Below are 22119 nucleotides of genomic sequence, written 5' to 3' on the forward strand. Positions count from 1 at the left end.
GGAGACAAGTGGGGGTACCCCTCAGGGTGGAGGTAGGCAGCCAAGACCTTGTTTGAGTGGCTGCTTGAGAGAATGAAAAGGACATAGGCTGTGAAGTCACCAAGTTCAGGTTCAGCCTCTGCCACAAAATAGTTTTGTGTCCTTGGGCCCATCACTTACTCTCTCGGGACCTTAGTCTCCCCGTTTATAAAAAGATAGAGGTTGGTGATTGCTCGTTCCCTGCTGCTGCTGCTGAGTCATGTGAAGGCTCAGGTGTGGCCTTGATTTGGCTTCAGTCGTGACCCACCGCCAAGGCCCAGGAAGCCACTGCTGCAGGAAGTGTCCTGGACGTTAACACTGCTTTACAAGAAGTGCTGACCGCCCTCATCCATGATGGCCCAGCATAAGGATTTACAAAGCTGCCAGAGCCTTAGATGAGAGTCAAGCCCATCTCTGTGAGCCTGCATGATGAGCCCACCTCTGTCAAATCAGGGGAGGCCCTTTGTGCTGAACTCCAGGTCAACAGAGTTAAGGGAGGGTGATGACAGAAGAAGCCAAGGGGACAGGTAGGTGGCCCTGTGAAATTGACAGAGAGGGAAGACCCTGTACAGTGGTCGGTTGTGTTGTGTCATAGTTAAGAACTGTGGCAAAGAATGTCAGGTGGAGGATGTTATTGAAGAGTACTTCAAATGCAGAAATGAACGAACAAGCTGGGGGTGGTGGCTCATGCCTGTAATCCCAGCACTTTGGGAAGCTGAGGTGGGAGGACCACTTGAGTCCAGGAGGTTGAGGCTGCAGTGAGCTGTGTTTGCATCATTGCACTCCAGCCACCCTGTCTAAAAAAAGAAAAAGAAAAAGAAGGTGGAGGAGGGGAAGGGAGAGGAGGGAGGAGAAGAAATGAACAAATAAAAAATTTGGCTTGCAGAAAAAAAAAAAAAGAGATTGGTGATTAAATTATGTCTAGATTTTTAAGTCCTAGAACTATGTGAGGAAATACCTGTGCTTTATTTTTGTTTGCTTGTTTGTTTTATAATGTTCTGTATAAAATTACCAGCTGGTCTGAGACATTAGAAGCAGAAACAGAGAAAGGGAATTTTGTCAATGCTTCAGCTAGAGACAGGGTCAGACACAGCTGAAGGACCTTAAAGCAGAGAGCAGAAAGTCAGGGGACAAGCGTCTGACACTGCCAGTCATTCATTCCTTCCAGAAGATTGTGCTGTCTTTCTTTAGAAGACTTTGAGTTTGATTTAACAACATAATGCCTTTGCTAAAGGGAGCTTCGTATGTCCTGAGATCCTGAAGACCTAAGCAAACTCTGCATACTTTCCTAACTTTCTTCACGTTGTAAACAATGAGGTAGGTCTTTATAAACAATTATAGCAAGCGTACGTATTGAAAGCTCTCAGAGCCCATAGTGCATTGTTTGATCAGCCTCCCCAACTTTCACACAATCAGTTCCTGTCTTCTGGAAATGGCTCTGCATCACTCCAGCCTCACCTGCCTATACCTATCTCCCCAGCCTCAGGGGCCAGCAGGCAAATTTATACAACATCATCACCTCTAGCTTCCTTGCTGGAAATACGCTCATTTTGAGACCGAGAGAGCGTCAAAGGAAATGTTTTGGAATGATGTTTGCTATGGAGCTCAGAATTTTCAGGAACAAATACAGAAAGAATAGATTTGGGACTGAGGAAGGGAAAGCAGATGAGTCTCAGGGTGTTTGTGGATTATCCACATGTCAATGGCCAGCGGGCAGTTAAACATACTGACCTGTAGCTCCAAAAGAAAAGAAGCTGCAGACATAGATTGAGAGCCAACAGGAAACAGGCTCTCCTTGAAGGGATGAGAACAGCTGTAGCTCCCCAAGGAGAGTGGAAGAAGCCAAGAATAGACCCTTATATGAAAGAAGAGGAGGAAAAGCCAGCCAAAAAGGATTGTAAAAGGTGAGAGGAGCTGTGGGTCTGAGGAGACAGCCTGTGGCTCATATGGGTGCCCTCTGTGTTTCACAAACCACTGGTTTTCAGTATTTTTTGTCTAGGATGTCAACATTTGCAGATACATTCATGTTCCTGCTTGTCTAGTGATCTGTCCACATGAACCATTAATTTCTAACTGGGTGAGATAAAATATCTGGACTTGTGTCTGCCATTCCATTCTGATTGCAGAGGTATCTGTTGCAACTTTTTGGAAAAGATCCAAGTGACTGGGTAGCAATGTCATAGCCCTGCTAACTTACTGTAGGCCAAAAAAAGATAAGAGTTAGAATCCATTGGCCGGGCACAGTGGCTCATGCCTGTAATCCCAGCACTTTGGGGGGCCGAGGAGGGCGGATCACAAGGTCAGGAGATCGAGACCATCCTGGCTAACACAGTGAAACCCCGTCTCTACTAAAAAATACAAAAAATTAGCCGGGCGTGGTGGTGTGTCCGGAATTGATGGGTTCTTGGTCTCACTGACTTCAAGAATGAAGCCGCGGACCCTTGCGGTGAGTGTTACAGCTCTTAAGGTGGCACGTCTGGAGTTGTTCATTCCTTCTGATGTTCAGATGTGTTCGGAGTTTCTTCCTTCTGGTGGGTTCATGGTCTTGCTGGCTCAGGAGTGAAGCTGCAGACCTTTGTGGTGAGTGTTACAGCTCTAAAGGTGGCGTGTCTGAAGTTGTTCGTTCCTCCTGGGGGGCTCGTGGTCTCGCTGGCTTCAGGAGTGAAGCTGCAGACCTTCGCGGTGAGTGTTACAGCTCATAAAAGCAGTGTGGACCCAAAGAGTGAGCAGTAGCAAGATTTATTGCAAAGAGCGAAAGAACAAAGCTTCCACAGTGTGGAAGGGGATCCGAGCGGGTTGCCACTGCTGGCTCAGGCAGCCTGCTTTTATTCTCTTATCTGGCCCCACCCACGTCCTGCTGATTGGTAGAGCCCAGTGGTCTGTTTTGACAGGGCGCTGATTGGTGCATTTACAATCCCTGAGCTAGAGACAAAGGTTCTCCACCTCCCCACCAGATTAGTTAGATACAGAGTATGGACACAAAGGTTCTCCAAGGCCCCACCAGAGCAGCTAGATACAGAGTGTTGATTGGTGCACTCACAAATCCTGAGCTAGACACAGGGTGCTGATTGGTGTATTTACAATCCCTGAGCTAGATATTGAGTGCCCATTGGTGTATTTACAATGCCTGAGCTAGACATAAAGGTTATCCACGTCCCACCAGAGTACCTAGATACAGAGTGTCCATTGATGCATTCACAAACCCTGAGCTAGACACAGGGTGCCAATTGGTGTATTTACAATCCCTGAGCTAGACATAAAGGTTCTCCACGTCTCCACCAGGCTCAGGAGCCCAGCTGGCTTCACCCAGTGGATCCTGCACCAGGGCTGCAGGTGGAGCTGCCTGCCAGTCCCGCGCCGTGCGCTCGCACTCCTCAGCCCTTGGGTGGTCGATGGGACTGGGCGCCGTGGAGCGGGGGTGGCGCTCGTTGGGGAGGCTCTGGCTGCACAGGAGCCCATGGAGGGGGTGGAAGGCTCAGGCATGGTGGGCTGCAGGTCCCGAGCCCTGCCCCATGGGAAGGCAGCTAAGGCCCGGTGAGAAATCGAGCACAGTGAGGATGGGCTGGCACTGCTGGGGGACCCAGTACACCCTCTGCAGCTGCTGGCCTGGGTGCTAAGCCCCTCATTACCTGGGGCTGGCAGGGCCGGCTGGCTGCTCCGAGGGCAGGGCCCGCCAAGCTCACACCCACCTGGAACTCCAGCTGGCCCACAAGCGCCGAGCGCAGCCCCGGTTCCCGCTGGCGCCTCTCCCTCCGCACCTCCCTGCAAGCTGAGGGAGCCGGCTCCCACCTTGGCCAGCCCAGAAAGGGGCTCCTACAGTGCAGCGGTGGGCTGAAGGGCTCCTTAAGTGCCGCCAAAGTGGGAGCCCAGGCAGAGGAGGCGCCGAGAGTGAGCGAGGGCTGTGAGGACTGCCAGCACGCTGTCACCTCTCAGTGGGGGTGCCTGTAGTCCCAGCTACTTGGTAGGCTGAGGCAGGAGAATGGCGTGAATCTGGGAGGCAGAGCTTTCAGTGAGCCGAGATCACGCCACTGCACTCCAGCCTGGGCGACAGAGTGAGATTCCGTCTCAAAAAAAAAAAAAAAAAAAAATCCATTGTTTGGTTTCTTGATTTCTTATTTTGATGGAAAAAATGGGCTCTGTTCCTTCTTGTAGGGAACCAACAAAGGAAGACAGGCTGATACTGGTGGGTCAGTGAGAGCATCACAGATTCAGGTCCAGTTTTGGGTCTTGTCCCGCCACTTGGGGCTATCTCCTTCAAGTATTACCAATTTTTCACTAGGAATGAGATAGAGTAAAAGTCATGGTTGCTTGAATACAACCTAGTTTCTTCCTCTCATTTCCATGATACCAGAGTCAAAAACATAGAAATATCGGTTTCTTTGTGTGAATATTGTTGTGTTTCAGTTCACCAGTCATGGAAAATAAATGGACATGGTTGCAGTTTGAACTCCATCCCTGAGGTTTATTTATGTATTTAAAACATAAGTTTAGTTTTGCAGTTGAGTAAAAAAAGGAATACTTGGGCTAAGTTCAAAATTCACAAAATGTACAACTTTTGGTCCACAGTATGGGTCAAACCCTAGCTATTTATTCTTAGCTGTCTGTTTCAGAGAGAAGTTGAGAAAACATCTTCCCCTTTACCAGAAAGGCCTATGAAAAATGGGTTACTTAATATTCCTCCTCTATTTTCCTCTGGGTAAAAGTGCATATTCCTAAATTTAGTAAAGTTTAAGCAGATCTTCCTCCCCTTTTCACATCCTTCCTGTTTTGTTCATGATCTGGGGGATTGGGGGAAGTATTTTTTTTTTTTAAGCAGGGTTGCTGTTTCTCTTTCTGCTTGACCATTAAGGATAGATCCTATGTAGTAATTCCTGAGCATCCTGCCCTCAACAGACGATCAGTGATGAGGTTAATGAGGTGTTGGAAAATGGCAAAACCAACTCCAGTGTTAGGCTTTCCAGCTTTTTAATTAGGAGTCCTGATGAATGGCTTGCTTGTAAAATACTCCTTCACTGGGTGACACCCCTACCCAGACAGGAGAGATGAGGAAGCCTATGGTGAGATAAAACAGGGCAGTCAGTCCTCTGCTTTCTCCCAGGTTTGTCCATCTCACATCCAGGGCCTGTAGCTGTCTGTAGCTGCCATAAATAATGTTCCAGGGGCTTCCAGAGGCTTCCAAAGGCCAGAGCTGCCAGTTCAGCATGAATTATCACCGAAATATGAGATAGCTGGGAGCTTTCTCTCGGCATTTTTCTCCTGCAGACCACTGGGCTGGATCCAGGGTCTCCCACAGTTTTTTGTGTGTGTTTGTTAGATGGAGCCTGTATGGGCTGTTGTGGAACTGGGTACTTCCAGGTACTCACAGTCATGAAACCAGAAGGTTTTCAGGGGCTATCCTTATTAAATAACCTAGGAGACCTGTACTTTGAGAACATGCCAGTGTTGCACCTGAGCGGCAGGGTTCTGAGCACTGCCCTCATTGTGCCGTGATAGATGTGTGTTCCAGTATTTTCCAGGACTCCGTGGACATTATCACTGGGACACAGCCACGTTTCTTTTTCTCAAGTGAAAGAAGTTTTGTCCAGGAAAGACATCAAGGCTGAAAAGACAGTGTGACTATATGTGGGTGGATGAGGTGCAGGGAAAGAATCTCTTCTAGGAATAGAAATATAAACCCTTTATTGTAATTTTACAAGTTGTATTTCCCCCCAGACTGATCTTTGGACAATTTTAAGAGATTAAGAAACCCACAGATACTATACTCAATATCTGGGTGATGGATTCATTTGTACTCCAAATGTCAGCATCATGCGATACACCTTTGTAATATGTCTGTACATGTACCCCTTAATTCTAAAATAAAAATAGAAAAAAGAGAAAAGAAACAGGAAATCAGAGTTGTAAGGGCAGTGATAGCAATTGGTGCCATTTCTCCTTCTACCCCACTTTTAAAAAATAACTTGGCCGGGCACAGTGGCTCACGCCTCTAATCCCAGCACTTTGGGAGGCTGAGGTGGGCAGATCACCTGAGATCAGGAGTTCATGACCAGCCTGGCCAACATGGTGAAACCCCATCTCTACTAAAAATACAAAAATTAGTCTGGCGTGGTGGCACGCACCTATAATCCCAGCTACTTCGAGTCAGGAGAATTGCTCGGACCCAGGAGGTGGAGGTTGTGGTGAGCTGAGGTCGCGCCACTGCACTCCAGCCTCGGTGACAGAGCAAGACTCCATCTCAAAAAAAACAATAACTTGATTTTTAAAAAATTTGGTGACTCATTCTATGAATTTTAACATTTGTATAGATTCTTGTAACCACCACCATAATCAGGGTTCAGAACAGTTCCATCACCCACCCCGACTAAGCTCCCTTGTGCTGTCTCTTTATAAGCATACGCTTCCCTGACCCCTAACCCCTGCCAACCACTCATCAGTTCTCTATCCCTGTAGTTTTGTCTTCTTGAGAATGTCATATACATGGAATCCTACAGCATGTCACCTTTTTGAGATGGGCTTCTTTGACTCACCAAAATGCCTTTGGGATCAATCCAAGTTGTTGTGTATATCAATAGTTGGTTCCATTTTATTTCAACATATGGATGTACCACCATTTGTTTATTCATTCACTTGTTGAAGGACGTTTGTGTTGTTTCCAGTGATTCAAGTCCTTTATTTTTTTTTAAATTGTGTTGAAACATATATAATTTTCCCCTTTAGCTATCTTGAAACGTACAAATCAGTACCTGGTGTTAATTACATTCACACTGTTGTGCAACCATCACTACTATCTGTTTCCAAAACGTTGCCATCACCCCACAAAGAAACTGTGTAACCATTAAGCAATAACTCTCCATTTCCCCCAGCTCCTGGCAATTCTGATCTACTTTTTATCTCTGTGAATTTGCCTATTCTAGATATTCTCATATAAATGGAATCATACAATACTCGGCCTTTCATATCTGGGTTTTTTCACTTAGCATAGCGTTTTTAAGCTTCATCCATGTTGTAGCACGTATCAATGCTTCATTCCTTTTCATGGCTGAGTACTATTCCATTACATGTATGTAACACATTTTCTTTTTCTTTCTTTTCTTTTCTTTTTTTTTTTGAGATGGAGTCTTGCTCTGTCACCCAGGCTGGAGTGCAGTGGCGCGATCTTGCGATCTTGGCTCACTGCAACCTCTGCCTCCCAGGTTCATGCCATTCTCCTGCCTCAGCCTCCCGAGTAGCTGGGATTACAGGCGCCTGCCACCTCGTCCGGCTAATTTTTTGTGTATTTTTAGTAGAGACTGGGTTTCACCGTGTTGGCCACGATGGTCTCGATCTCCTGACCTCATCATGATCCGCCCGCCTTGGCCTCCCGAAGTGCTGGGATTACAGGTGTGAGCTACCGCGCCCGGCCTAACACATTTTCTTTATCCACTCATGTAGGGGGAACTTGGGTTATTTATACTGTTTGGTTATTGTGAATAATGTTGCTATTCACATTGGCATACAAGTATTTGTTTGTGTCTCTGCTTTTAATTTTTTTTTTTGAGATAGGATGTCACTGTGTCGCCCCAGCTAGAGTGCAGTGACATGATCTCAGTTCACTGCAGCCTCAACCTTCCCAGCTCAAGCGATTCTTCCACCTTAGCCTCCAGAGCACAGGCACACACCACCATACCTGGCTAATTTTTTTTTTGGCATTTTTTTTTTAGAGATGGCTTTTCACCACATTGCCTAGGCTGGCCTTGAATTCCTGGGCTCAAGTGATCCACCCAGCTTGGCTTCCCAAAATGCTGGGATTACAGGTGTGAGCCACTGTGCCTGGACTTTTTTTTTTTTTTTTTTGAGACAGGGTCTGGCTCTGTCACCCACGCTGTAGTGCAGTGATGTGATCTTGGCTCACTGCAACCTCAGCTTCCTGGGCTTACCTGCTTTTCATTCTTTTGCCACCCTTACTTTTTAATTTAAATTGGCAGGGGAAGGAAGATTTTAGTTCTAAGAATCTGATACGTTGTATGAATCTAGTAATTGTTCTTTGTATTTCATAAGCTTAAAGAATTTTAGGAATTCTACCCATTTTTTTTTGCCATTAATGTCTCTTGTGTCCTGAGAGGATGAAGACGGTAGTCAGAATTTGGTTATGGGAAAAGGGGACTCGTGGAAGTGGCCCATGGCCCATCGGGGGAGCCAGCCTCTGTTTGTGCCCTGGCTCAGGTCGTGGTGTAATCGTTTGCTTGGGTCTGGAAGTAGTCTTTGATAGCATCTCATGTGATCGACTTTGGCCCTTGCTTCATTTCTCCACAGGGTTTGCCAGGCCATTAGGAGAAGACTTAAGGAGATAGGGGCCAAAAGTACCATGTGGGAAGAAGCTTTCACACTCTGCAGGATCTGTTTTTATTTGTAAGATGTGTCTGAACCTACCCAGACTCAGAGCTCAGCTAATTCCGCACTCATTTAGAACGATTGGTAGTAGGGCCAATCTGAACTGTAAAATGTTTGAGAAATAGATTATGATTACCTTCAAGGATGCACCTTTGTGACAAAGAACTTAATAGACTTTCTTTAATTAAGTGATAGCTATAATTTATATTTAAGTAGCTTCATTTGTATACAGTAGGGGCTAAAGTCATTAAAAAGCAATGGTATTTTTAAGTAGTGCAGTTTCTCTTCCAATGTTGCTAGTTGGCCTATTAAATTTCCCCTGATAAACATTGTAAAGATAGGAGTTCAGTCTAGCCTTTCTTATCATGAATTGCCACCCCATAGAGACTAAAAAGTATAAGGTTATCGTTCTGTACAGCTGGGCTTGCCCTCTTTGTTGACTGGATATATAGCAGAGTTTTGTTGGTTTTTTTTATGTGCATAAGCATTCTTTTGACCCTAGAGTGTAACAAACCCTCCCCTTTACCAGTCCCCTGCCGTAGCCTTCCGCCAAGCCTAATATTCTCACCCCAAGAGATTCTTTTGGCTTAAAACCCTTCTTTCCAGGAAGTTGTTAAATCTAACAGAGAAAGAGAGAGAGAGAGAACCAGAGTCCACGTACACATTGTTAAGTGTCAGAGAGTTCCAGAAGGGGTGTGTGTGTGGCGGCGGGGGGGGGAGTAAGTGTGTACGTGTGTGTGTGTCTAGTGTGTCTATGTGTGTTTCTGTTTTCTTTTGAAAGGATGAAAGGACTGTAAACCTATTCTGGATCACCTGGATGATCACTCAGGGAGTGTTGACCACACTTTCAGTTCCCAAGTTTGCATGGAAGTTGATGCTCACACAGGGACCAAGGGAAGGCTAATACTACCCCATCGCAAGGTAGACTGAAGAGAAGACAGTGTGAAAACTAAGTCATCAGTGGCCCACACTAAGGCATTCCAAACTCAAAAAAGCCTGGTGGTTGATACCTTATTCATTGCAGGTGAAGGTGAACACAGAGCTAGCTCTGTAGGTCCTAAGTTCATTAGGATTTTTTCCTTGAATAATCTTTTGGTATTATATTTTGGGGTCTCATTAAGTTGATTAGCCTTTCAAAATAATGGAACAGAGGTTAACATGGGTTTATCATTAAAAAGGAGTAACTACAACAATGATAATAATAATTTATGAAGCCTTTTGTGTGTCCTGGGCACAGGGCTAAATGCTTTCCTTGTATTGTTGCATTGAATCTTCACAACTTCCCCATGAGTAAGTGTTTTACTATATCCACTTTACAGGAAAGCAGATAGAAACTAAGAGGTTCAGTCACTTACCCAAATCACACAGTGGGATTTAAACCCAGGCAGTCTGACTCCAGACCCATCATTCTAAGCCACTATGCTGGCCTCCCACAGTGAATCAGAAAGCATAAAACTATATTGCAGGATTCTAGATTCTAAGAATCTGGTATTTTGTCTGTGGAAACAGCTCAAGTGTCCATCAACAGATAAACGGATGGTGCATTCTGTCACATTTATGTCAATGTTTTGGATTTTATTGGCACTATAACTTTGTTTTTAATTTATAAATAAATCACATATATATTTACACATTTGTTTGGGTTTAATAGTTGTTTACTATTAAACAACTTTATAATTTAAAGAACTATAAGCATATGAGGTTTATACCTAGTTTTATATATTTGTGCATATTTTAGTAATATTATAATAAAAGTGGCTTAGGTCAACACTGGCAGGCCACAGTAGTATGTCATTAACACCCTGAACACATTAACACTGTTTACTTTAAATAAAATCCCTTAATAGCCTAAGAGACTGAACCTATTTTGATGGCTGAGAATGAAGAGGTCATGAGAAGGTTCAAAACAGAAGTTCAGAAGTGGATCTGCAGTTGGTTATGAGGCACCAGCCGGGCGGGTTGATGGTTATTTTCTCTCAGCTTTTTGAAGACCAGATTCTGCTCTCTCCTGGCCACTGTCGTTGTGTTGAGAAGTCTGCTGCCACTGTAAATGCCACTGTGGAGGACATCATTCTTTCCTCCAGCTATTTTTTTTTTGGAGACAGAGTTTCACTCTTGTTGCCCAGGCTGGAGTGCAAAGGCATGATCTCAGCTCATCGCAACCTCCGCCTCCTAGGTTCCAGCGATTCTCCTGCCTCAGCCTCCCTGGGATTACAGGCATGCTCCACCATGCCCCACTAATTTTGTATTTTTAGTAGAGACGGGGTGTCACCATGTTGGTCAGGGTGGTCTCGAACTCCCGATCTCAGGTGATCCGCCCGCCTTGGCCTCCCAAGGTGCTGGGATTACAGGTGTCAGCCACCACCCCTGGCTCTTCGAGCTATTTTTAAGATATTCTCTGTGGCATTCTTCATGCTCACAAAGGTGTTCCTAGATGTGGATATGGTTTTATTTGTACTGAAGTGGACTCCATGTCCTTCCTGAACCTCAGGATTCTTGTCTTTCCTCAAAACTGGAAAATCATCGGTGATAATCTCTCCACATACCATCTCACCACATTTCCACGCTTCTGTCCTACAGGAACTCTCCTCTCATTCTATTTTTCATGCCTCTGCCCTGCTCATTTATCTCACCACATGGCATTCTGGTTAATTTCTGCAAATCTATTTTTCTGTTTTCTGTATTCTCTTCGGATGTGTTCAATATATTTAACCCATACATTAGGATTTTTTTTTTTTTTTTTTGAGATGGAGTCTCGCTGTGTCACCCAGGCTGTAGTGCAGTGGCTCCATCTCCGCTTACTGCAAGCTCCGCTGCCCGGGTTCATGCCATTCTCCTGCCTCAGCCTCCTGAGTAGCTGGGACTACAGGCGCCCACCACCAGCCTGGCTAATTTTTTTGTATTTTCAGTAGAGACAGGGTTTCACTGTGTTAGCCAGGATGGTCTCGATCTCCTGATCTTGTGATACACCCGCCTTGGCCTCCCAAAGTGCTGGGATTACAGGCGTGAGCCGCAGTGCCCGGCCACATTAGGATTTTTTTAATGGAGGGGGGAAGTTTATGTCATCATTTACTTTTTAAAACAACTTTATCGAGATTGAATTTATGTACAATAATGCATGCCTATTTATATTAATATTTATTTTAAGTTCAAAATCATCACATTTATTGCTCCTTTAATTTCCCAAGTTTTCTTTTTTTAACTTTTATTTTAGGTTCGAGGGTACCTGTGAAGGTTTATTACATAGGTAAACTCGTGTCATGGGGGTTTGTTGTACAGATTATTTCATCACCCAGGTATTAAGCCTCGTATCCAATAAGTATCGTTTCTGTTCCTCTGCTTCCTTCCATCCTCAAGTAAACCTCAGTGTCTGTTGTTTCTTCCTTTATATTTATAAGTTCTCATCATTTAGCTCCCACTTACAAGTGAGAATGTGGTATTTGGCTTTCTATTCCTGTGTTAGTTTGCTGAGGATAATGGCCTCCAGCTCCATCCATGTTCCCACAAAAGACTGGTCTCATTCTTTTTTATGGCTGCATAAAAAAGTACATGTGGTACATATACACCATGGAATACACCATGTATTTGTCATTGATGGACATTTAGGTTGATTTCATGTCTTTGCTATTGTTAATAGGAGCATATCTATTTAAATTGTACAATTAGATACATTTTGATGAATGTATATACCCATGAAATCACCACCACACTCAAAATACAGAACATTTCTATCAACCCTAAAACTTTCCTTATGACCCTTTGGGAAATTTTCAATAATTATTTCTTCAGATATTTTTTCTACTCCCTCCTCTCTCCTCTTCCTCTGGAATTACAATCATATGTATACTGAACATCTGGATATTGCTCCCCCAGGTCTCTAAGGTTCTCTCCATTTATCTTCAATCTTCATTTTTTCTGTTGTTTGTATGTGGCATTTCTGTTGCATTATCTTCATGTTCCTTGATTCTTCCTTCTGCCATCCCCAATATTCAGTTAAGCCCATCTAGTGAACTTTTAAAGTGTTAGATTTTGTACTTTTCAGCTCTAGAATTTCCCCCTTTTTAATTTTATATGTGTTTTAGTTTTAATTTCTCCACTGAGAGTTCCAAGCTGTTCATTCAATGTATACCACATTTTGCTTTGATTCTTTGAGCATATTTATAATAACTGGTTTAAAGATTTTTGTCTGCTAAATGCAACATCTGGAGCCACTCAGAATCAGTTTCTATTGGCTGCCTTTTTCTCTGAGTGTAGAGTGCACTTTAATGTTTCTTTGCATGTATAGTAATTTCTGGTTGAAAGTTGGGCCTTCAGGCCGGGCACGGTGGTTCATGCCTTTGATCCCAGCACTTTGGGAGGCCAAGATGGGCGGATCACAAGGTCAGGAGATCGAGACCATCCTGGCTAACACGGTGAAACCCCGTCTCCGCTAAAAATACAAAAACAAAATTAGCCGGGCGAGGCGGTGGGTGCCTGTGGTCCCAGCTACTCGGAGAGGCTGAGGCAGGAGAATGGCGTGAACCCAGGAGATGGAGCTTGCAGTGAGCTGAGATTCTGCCACTGCACTCCAGCCTTGGTGACAGAGCGTCTGTCTCAAAAAAAAAAAAAAAAGAAAGAAAGTTGGGCCTTATAGATAATACATTATGGCAACTCTAGATTCTGTTGTATTCTTCTGAGGACTATTGAGTTTTTGTTCTAGTAGGCAGCTGACTAATTTAGTCTCCAACCACAAACTTTGTCCCCCTGTGATACACAGCAGCCATTATCTCTCTTCTCATGGCTTCCTATTGCTGCTTTTCTGCCTGCCCCTTTGGAGGTTTTCCCTGTTTCTGTGTAATTTGGTAGTTAGCCAAGGATTTCAGCAGAGACGGAAGTCACCTTCTTTGTGCACTTTCTTGCTTATAGGTGCTCCCTCTCCCTGATTTGTAGCTATTTGGCTGACTTTAGGCTGTCTCTGACATTTCAAGGCTGCAAGATTCAATTTTCTGCCACCTGCACTGTGCATGGTTAGGAAATGTACTAAGTCTGTTTGTTTGTTTGTTTTTAAAAGGCAACACATTCACATAGCTCTGTATTCAAGGGGAGATTTCTCTCTGGTTTCTGTCTCCTTTTTCACCAGGTTCCTTAGGGTCTTTTACCACATATGTGTAGTTTAGCTTTTGGCCAGAGACCTGGACAGAGTTTATACTCAGAGTTTTATACTTCTTCAGTGGTTTTTCTGCTGCCAGTACTTTTCCTGTAGACTTCTAGCTACTTTTCAGCCTTGAACTCCGATCTGTGGAACCTTTAGCTAGTAAGGCTGTGGTTTTCCATGGCTGTTTTTCACAGCCCTAGCTGTGAGGGTTGGGCATCACCCTCGGGTGAGAAAGACATAAACTTGAAATTCCTATTCCTTCCTGTGGCAGTTTTTAAGATTAAAGTCTCCTGCTTCTATCTGCTTTTGGATTCTCTCCAGGGTCTTTAAATAGTTCTTCTTAAAAAAAAGTTGTTTTTTTTTTTTTCCCCAAGCCTGTTTTTATCATTGTTATCGGTGGGAACATTTCAAAACCACTTCAATCCTCTGCCATTTCTGGAAGTTTCTGCCTATTGGGTTTTTAATTGCAATGTCTCCATTTTTCATTTGAAGTTTTATTTAGTTACTTTCTGAATTAAATCGCTAGTGTTTATGATAGCCTTTTTATTTCTCAATTTTAAGTCCTTTTTGAAAAACGTATTGGATCATTTTAAAGATGCTTATTTTATGGCCTGTATCTAGTCAGTGTCCTGAAGCTCTTGAATGTTCAGTATCTGAAGCTCTTGCATGTTCAGAAGTGCCTTATGTTATGTCTGCTGACTCTCTTTTAACTTTTTGTAAGTAGTTTTTGAATTATGAGCTATTGATCGGGGTGCAGTAAACATGGAAACACCAAGCATCTTGATTTAGGGCTTTAGATCTACAGAGAGGCTTTTCTTTGCTGTCACCTGGTGTCCCAGGAATATCACAGACCTCTTTCTTATGTTAATTTCTAAGGCTAAGGGTTCCTAGACCAAGCAGGTATAACTTTGTAGCCCAAATTGTCTTGAGGACAGGCTCATGATTTTAAAGTCTTGGAGAACTTTCTTCTTCATGGCACAGGGCTGAAGAGAGCCACATCCTCAGGCCAATGAATAGGCTATTTTTTTTATCCATCCCTTCTCTGACTAGAGTGTAGTTCTTCAAAACTCCTGGTTAGCAGATGTCTCAATTGCGGTTCCTGCCTACCTTCAGCTCAAGACCTAGTTTCCTACCTCCTCCTGCTTCCTGAGGATTTTAAAAACCTCATCTACTTGACTAATGAACCCCCAATACTGCCCACGTACTGCTATGATTTTTTAATTTTCCTCTTTGATTTGACTCTCTACTTTGGGAATTTTAAAACAGAAGTAAAAAGAATAGTATAACAAACACTCATACACCCACTGCTTAACAACTTACATTAGAGTTTTCCAGAGAACCAGAACCAATAGGGGGTGTGTGTATGTGTGTGTGTGTGTGTGTGTGTCTGTGTGTATGAGATAGTTAGATACTTACTTTAAGGAATTGGCTTGCATGATTATGGAGGCTGGCAAGTCCATTGTACCTGCAGGGTATGATGGCACGCTGAAAACTCAAGTAAGAGCATGGTAGTACTTACCTGTAATCCCAGCTACTTAGGAGTCTGAGGTGGGTGGATCCCTTGAGGCCAGGAATTTGAGGTTGCAGTGAGCCATGATCATGCTACTGCACTCCAGCTGGGAGACAAAGTGTGAGACTCTCATATCAAAATAAATAAGGAAAAACATACCTAAAGGAAGAGCTGATGTTGTAGTTTGAGTGTGAAAGCTGTCCGCTGGCATAATTCATTCCTCCTCAAGGGAGGTCAGTCTTTTTCCTATTCAGGCCTTCAGCTGATTGGATGAGGCCCACCGCGTTACGGAGGAGAATCTGCTTTACTCAAAGTCTAATTAAATGTGAATATGAAATTAGCATTAAATGATATTTAAAAATTATTAAGGATTTATTGAAGGATGATATTAGGGAATTACTATTAATTTGTCCAGTGATTAATTTTATGTGTCAATGTGTCTAGGCTGCAGTCCCCCAATATTTGGTCAAGTATTATTCTAGATACTTCTGTAAAGGTATCTTCTATGTAAGGTTAACATTTAATTAGACTTTGAGTAAAGCAGATTCTCCTCTGTAACGCGGTGGGCCTCATCCAATATCTAGAGGAAATGAAAGTAGTTGCCTCTGGGGAGCAGGAAGTGGGTGCATGCGAAGGGAGGCTGCCGTTTTTTGTTATAAACCCTATAGTACCATATGACTTTTTTTTTTTTTTTTTTTTTTGAGACAGAGTCTCTGTCTCCCAGGCTGGAGTGCAGTGGCGCGATCTTGGCTCACTGGAAGCTCCGCCTCCCGGGCTCACACCATTCTCCTGCCTCAGCCTCTCCGAGTAGCGGGGACTACAGGCACCCGCCACCACACCCGGCTAATTTTTTGTATTTTTAGTAGAAACAGGGTTTCACCGTGGTCTCGATCTCCTGACTTTGTGATCCGCCCGCCTCGGCCTCCCAAAGTGCTGGGATTACAAGCGTGAGCCACCGCACCTGGCCTACCATATGACTTTTTAAACTATGGATCTGCATTCATTTGATAATATTTTAAAATAAAAAATTTAAAATTCATTAATTTCAGATTTTGTTTTGCGACAGGATCTCACTCTGTCGCCCAGGCTGGAGTGCAGTGGTGCGATCCCAGCCCACTGCAGCCTCAACCTCCCAGGCTCAACAGATCCTCCTACCTTAGCTTCCCCAGTAGCTGGGACTATAGGTGTGTGCCACCACACCTGGCTAATTTTTGTATTTTTTTGTAGAGAGGGGATTTCGCCATATTGCCCAGGCTGGTCTCAAACTCCTGGGCTCCTGGGCTCAAGCAATCCACCTCCCAAAGTGCTGGAATTACAGGCACAAGCCACCACGCCCACCCTAATTTCAGATTTTTAAATACTCTTAGTAACTTACTGTGGCACATGTCACCATGTAGTATAACATCATCATGTTGGTGAAGTTCTAAGTCACCATCACCTTCTTCAGTGCAGGATAGTCTAACTCCTAAAATTTCATTGTTCAGTACAGTAGCCACTGGCCATGCATTGCTATTTCAATTTAAATTAATTAAATTTACATAAAATTCAAATTTTAATTCTTGTCACACAATTCACATTTCCAAGTGCTCAAGAGTCACGTGTGGCTAATGACTACCATACTGCACAGCACAGATATCATTTCCATCGTTATAGAAAATTCTATGGACAGCACTACCCTAAATTGTTCTCAGATTCATCCCTTCTTCCCAGCATGTTGCCATTCTCTCTGGTGCAGTATAGAGTAGTGATGGAAGGTGTGGACCCCAGAGTCGGAATACATGAGCTCAAGTATGGGTGTCATCACTTACTTGCTGTGTGAGTTTGGGTATATCATATGTCCTCTTGGTGCTTCAGTTTCCCCATCTATAAGATGAAGATATAAATAGCATCGTCACCTCCTGAGGGTTGTAAGGGTAGACTGTGATAATGCATTTATATGAAGTGCTTAGCACCATGCCTGGCCCATGGGAAACACCCAGTAAAGGTTGCCTGCTGCAATTACTCTTCCTCCTCTTCCTCCTCCTCCTCCTCCTCCTCTCCAACCCCCCATATCCTGTCAGCCACTTCTGAGCTCTCATGCAGCCCTCAAGGACAGTTCCCAATCAAACTCAAAGCTTCCCACCTCAAAGCCTGCCTCTCTCTCTTTCTCTCCCCAAGGACTTCCTCGGGTGCTCCAGGAGCTTGTCATTCCAGAGGCAGAGCAGCCCAGAAGTCCTGGGATTTACACCTCTAGTAGAAACCCTCAACCAGAGAAGGATGGAAGTCAATGGGTAAGTACCCCAGCTTCCCTTGTTGGGCAATTCTTAGGTGTTTCCTCCATAATTCCTCAGAGTGCCCCCATTGGAATTAAGGCCAGTTTTCTACAGCAGTGACCTGCTCAGGGATATGCCTTTTGTTGGCCCTTCTCCCTTCCACGTCTTTCTCCTCCCTCAACATGTACTTCTTGGACTTTCCTCTCAACCTGCACCCAAGTCATGGTCTCAGGGTCTGTTTTTGGGGGACCCACACCAAGACTATTATTATCATCGTCATTATCATCATCATCATTGTCAATTCATTTTCTTTCTTTCTTTCTTTTTTTTTTTTTTTTTGAGACGGTCTTGTTCTTTTTCCCAGGCTGGAGTGCAGTGGCGTGATCTCAGCTCACTGCAACCTCTGCCTCCTGGGTTCAAGTGATTCTCATGCCTCAGCCTCCTGAGTAGCTGGGATTACAGGCATATGCCACCACGCCCAGCTAATTTTTGTATTTTTAGTAGAGATGGGGTTTCACCGTGTTGGCCAGGCTGGTCTCAAATTCCTGGCCTCAAGTGATCCTCCTGCCTCGGCCTCCCAAAGTGCTGGGATTACAGGTGTGAGTCACTGCGCCCGGCCAATTTATTTTCTCCTTATCTCAATACCAAGCTCCTGCAGGAGCCTCCTGGCTGACTTTCCCATCTTCTTTTCCACACTACAGCTAGAGCTATCTCAGTTTAATCGAAATGTCAAGTTATGACTTACCTGCTTAAAATCTCCACTGATTCCTTCTTACCTAAAGGCAGAGTGGAAGCTTAGTCCTGCAATAAAGAACCTTCCCAAATTCCCCAGATTTGTGAAGTAAGTTTCCTACTTTACAGGCTTCACCTCTGGCAAGTTGTGCTGCTCAACATCCTTTAAACCTGGTGTTCTTGTACTTGTGCCCAAACCCGTGCTGTCTTCTCTGACTGGAGTCATAATAATAGCAGCAATAGTAAATACTCATGGACCACTTTCCCTGTGCCTCACAGTGTTTCTGTGTAATCTGCATGGCTTAGTTCACTGAATCCTCATGCCAACTGTGTGAAGAACCTTATGCTATTCTCTCTGTATTAGAGATAGGGAGACCATGTCTTAGGGAAATCACAAATACAGTATTGGCATCAGAGGACTCCAGAGCTTGTGCCCTCTACTTGGCTGGAAAGTGACATCATACACACAATTAACTCACAGGAAAGAAACTTTACTTACTCAGGAGAAAGAAAAGAAAAAGTTGCAGTAAATAGTGTGGGTGATCTGCTCATCCTTCTACTCCTTGCATTTGTGCTCCCAGGGCAGTGAGAGGTAAGGTGGGAGCCTGCTGTTACCCCAGTTTTCTGGGCCTCTCATACCAGGAGCACTTCTTGGCCAAGGGTGATTATGGTGCTTAATTATTCACTGTATTCATAGGATGTAGCCCCTAAACACATGTCAGTGACTTCCTCTGGTGCTCAGCTGAAGAAGCAGTGATCTGTGATCTGTTTCCATCTGGGAGAAAGGAACGGCCGTGTTGGATTTGCCCAAGGATGGTACATGTGTTTCCCTTCAGGCTTGTCGGGGGTGACTTTGACCACGTGTGGCTCCCCTTCATGCGTGACTCTCTGGTATCTAATCCACGAGTGAGGTGAGACTCCATGGTCCTGCTTCCTTTTCCTACTTCCCCACCTGGTAGACACCTGCTGTCTTAGTCTGTCTGGGCTGCTGTAAAAAAAATACCACAGACGGAATAGCTTATAAACAACAGAAATTTATTGTTCACAGTTCTGGAAGTTGGGAAGCTCAAGATCAAGGCACTGGCAGATTTGGTGTCTGGCAAGGGCCCACTTTCTGGTTCGTAGAAAGTGGTTCATGGCTCCTTTTGGCTTTGTCCTCACAGTGGAAGAGACAAGGCAGTTCCATCAGGCCTCTTTTATAAGGGCACTAATTCCATTGACCAATCACCTCCCAAAGGTCCCACCTCCCACCACTATCACATTGGTGATTCAGTGTCAACACATGAATTTTGGGGACATACAAACATACAAACCATAGTGCCTGCTTGTCTCTTCTGATAGAACTGAAATGTTACACGTCTGGAAAGTCTTCCCTAACTCCCCTGGGAAGAATTTTTCCTCCTACCTGTGTTCTGGTAGCATCCAGTCCATATTCCTCTTAGTGCTCTCCTGTTACATTCTAATGATTTGTTCGTATATCACATTCTCCAGCCAAGTTGTGAGTGTGAACCTCTCAATAGTGTCGGTTTTTTGTTCTCTGGTTTCTTTGGTGTCTATTACAATCTCTTCTTCCATACCAGGAATTCAGAAACTACTTTATTGTTTGGTTGTCAGGAAGGCAGATCTCCATGACTTTTAAACTTTTATTTATTTATTTATTTATTTATTTATTTATTTATTTATTTATTTTTTATTTATTTATTTATTTATTTATTTATTTATTTATTTATTTATTTATTTTTTCTGAGATTTTCTGAGACAGAGTCTCACTCTGTCACCCAGGCTGTAGTGCAGTGACACGATCTCAGCTCACTGCAACCTCTGCCTCTTAGGTTCAGGTGATTCTTGTGCCTCAGCCTCCCGAATAGCTGGGATTACAGGCATGTGCCACCATGTCTGGCTAATTTTTGTGTTTTTAGTAGAGATGGGGTTTCTCCATGTTAGCCAGGCTGGTCTCGAACTCCTGACCTCAAATGATCCACGTGCCTCGGCCTCCCTAAGTGCTGGGATTACAGATGTGAGCCACCATGGCTCGCATGGTGAGGCATGGCACCCAGTCCCATGCCTTTTAGAAAAAGGAATGAGATCAATTCAGAGTGGTTATTATAAAGAATCAGTCATGTTTCTTATAGAACCTGGAATACCAAAAATATTATGTCTCTATTCACTTTATTTCCCTTTGGTTTCTTTGTTCTTTCCGTGGGATCACTATTTGACCTTAGGACTCTAAGGAGCTAGTTTCTTTTTCTTTTCCTTTTTTTTTTTTTTTGAGACGGAGTCTCGCTCTGTTGCCCAGGCCAGAGTGCAGTGAAACGATCTCAGCTCACTGCAAGTTCCGCCTCCCGGGTTCACTCCATTCTCCTGCCTCAGCCTCCCGAGTAGCTGGGACTACAGGCGCCCGCCACCATGCCCGGCTAATTTTTTTTGTATTTTTAGGAGAGACGGGGTTTCACCGTGTTAGCCAGGATGGTCTCGATCTCTTGACCTCGTGATCTGCCCGCTTCGGTCTCCCAAAGTGCTGGGATTACAGGCTTGAGCCACTGCGCCTGGCCAGGAGCTAGTTTCTGAAAAGTAATGTGAGCTGTTGAGTTTTCCTCCTTAGATCTATAAAAACATATGTATGTTGTCTATTTTCATACCCAGATTAAGACATTGCCTCCAGCCAGCCAATTCCCCTTCTCCTGTCCCTGAATCATGAAACTGGCACCATCTCTGAAAAGTTTCCAAGTTGTCTTTCTGTTTTTGTAGCTTGTGAAACAGGTGGTTTTTGGTTGTATGATTCTTTTTAAGCTGCTTCATTTGTTTTTGGGCTGAATAGTAGATAGCTACCCAAACTTGGACAGAAACATCAAATTCAGAATCTCTGGAAGTACAGCAATAAGAAGCTAATTACTTCATGTTTTCACTATGAATGAGACTCAGATACAGAACAGAATCATTGCTTCCCTGTTCTAACTTGCACCTCAGCTATGCTGGCAAACCTTGTTTTTCCTTTTGGGTTTAAGGGAATATGTTGGGAATAAAAAGCATTTTCCTCTACTCCACCTGCTGAATGGAATGAATAAAAGCCTCCATGAAAGATCTACGTATTTAGCAAATACAACTTCAGCTTCCAAAGTTTCGTGTCTGAAAATACATTTCAGAGTTTCATATTTGCATCCAGGCCAGAAACATGCATGCTGATACTGATTATTTGTGTCCTTTGGCAGAGGGTCTAGGGAAGTGTTATAATTCAGGTGTGTGGGGAGAGAGGATGATCGCGTATATGTGGCTTCTACATGGTTGTCTGCAGATGGTGGAGAATGGAGTCCACCAGCTTCTCTCTTCTATCACTGGCTTCTACCTCCCTGGCTGGCCTCCCTTCATACCATGCCCTGCCACCCCTTGCTTTCTATACTTGAGCCTCACTGGCATCATTCTTTCTGCCACAGGGCCTTGGCACATGCTGCTGCCTCTATCTGGAGTGTTCTTCACAAGCCTTGCCATATCTCTTTAACTAGTCAACTCTTACTCTTCCTTCAGATATCAGCTCACTTCCTGGGGGAAGCTCTTAAGTGAAATGACGTGAAATCCCCTTCTTATATGGTCGGAGGACACTGGATACTTCCTTGCAAAAAGCTGTGACAGTTGCAGTTTCACATTTCTCTGTGTGATTCCTTGGGTAAATTACTTCCTAAAGTATGGTATATGTATGACGGGAGAGATGATATGTGGATGTCCTTTTATGATGTTAAAGTTATATGTTTATTTTAATGTGTATTAGAAGAAATATCTATATAGTACTAATAGTAACGAATACTTACACTTTTATGAGTATTTTTGCATACAGTGGGCCTTAAAGTAGATAAAACTATCTGTCTTACATAAATTATATGAATTAGAAGTACTATAATCAGACAATAGGTATATATGGCAAAAATTTTGGAAGCAGTATGCAAATGATTGAAATTTGAAAAATGATGTGTTCATCAGTATCTGTCTCCCTTTATGAGAGTGTAAGCTCCAGGAAAGAGGTTTACTGTACACCCTTGCACCCACCAGACCTAGTGCATATTTAGGTCTTAAGAAATATTTGTTGAAAGAATGCACAAGTGATTGAATGA

The 22119-nt window shown here is 43.8% G+C and overlaps 1 long non-coding RNA gene across 1 annotated transcript; it reads left to right on the top strand.

The window, feature by feature from the left end:
* Positions 1-1308: 1308 nt before the first annotated feature.
* On the top strand, positions 1309-21677 carry LOC131383657 (uncharacterized). The gene is made up of 3 exons (XR_009213836.1): positions 1309-1335; positions 17190-17302; positions 21539-21677. It is a non-coding gene; the product is annotated as an uncharacterized LOC131383657 (long non-coding RNA).
* The last annotated feature ends 442 nt before the right edge of the window (positions 21678-22119 follow it).

Source organism: Hylobates moloch, unplaced genomic scaffold, assembly GCF_009828535.3.
Source record: "Hylobates moloch isolate HMO894 unplaced genomic scaffold, HMol_V3 SCAFFOLD_6, whole genome shotgun sequence".
Classification (NCBI taxonomy): domain Eukaryota; kingdom Metazoa; phylum Chordata; class Mammalia; order Primates; family Hylobatidae; genus Hylobates; species Hylobates moloch.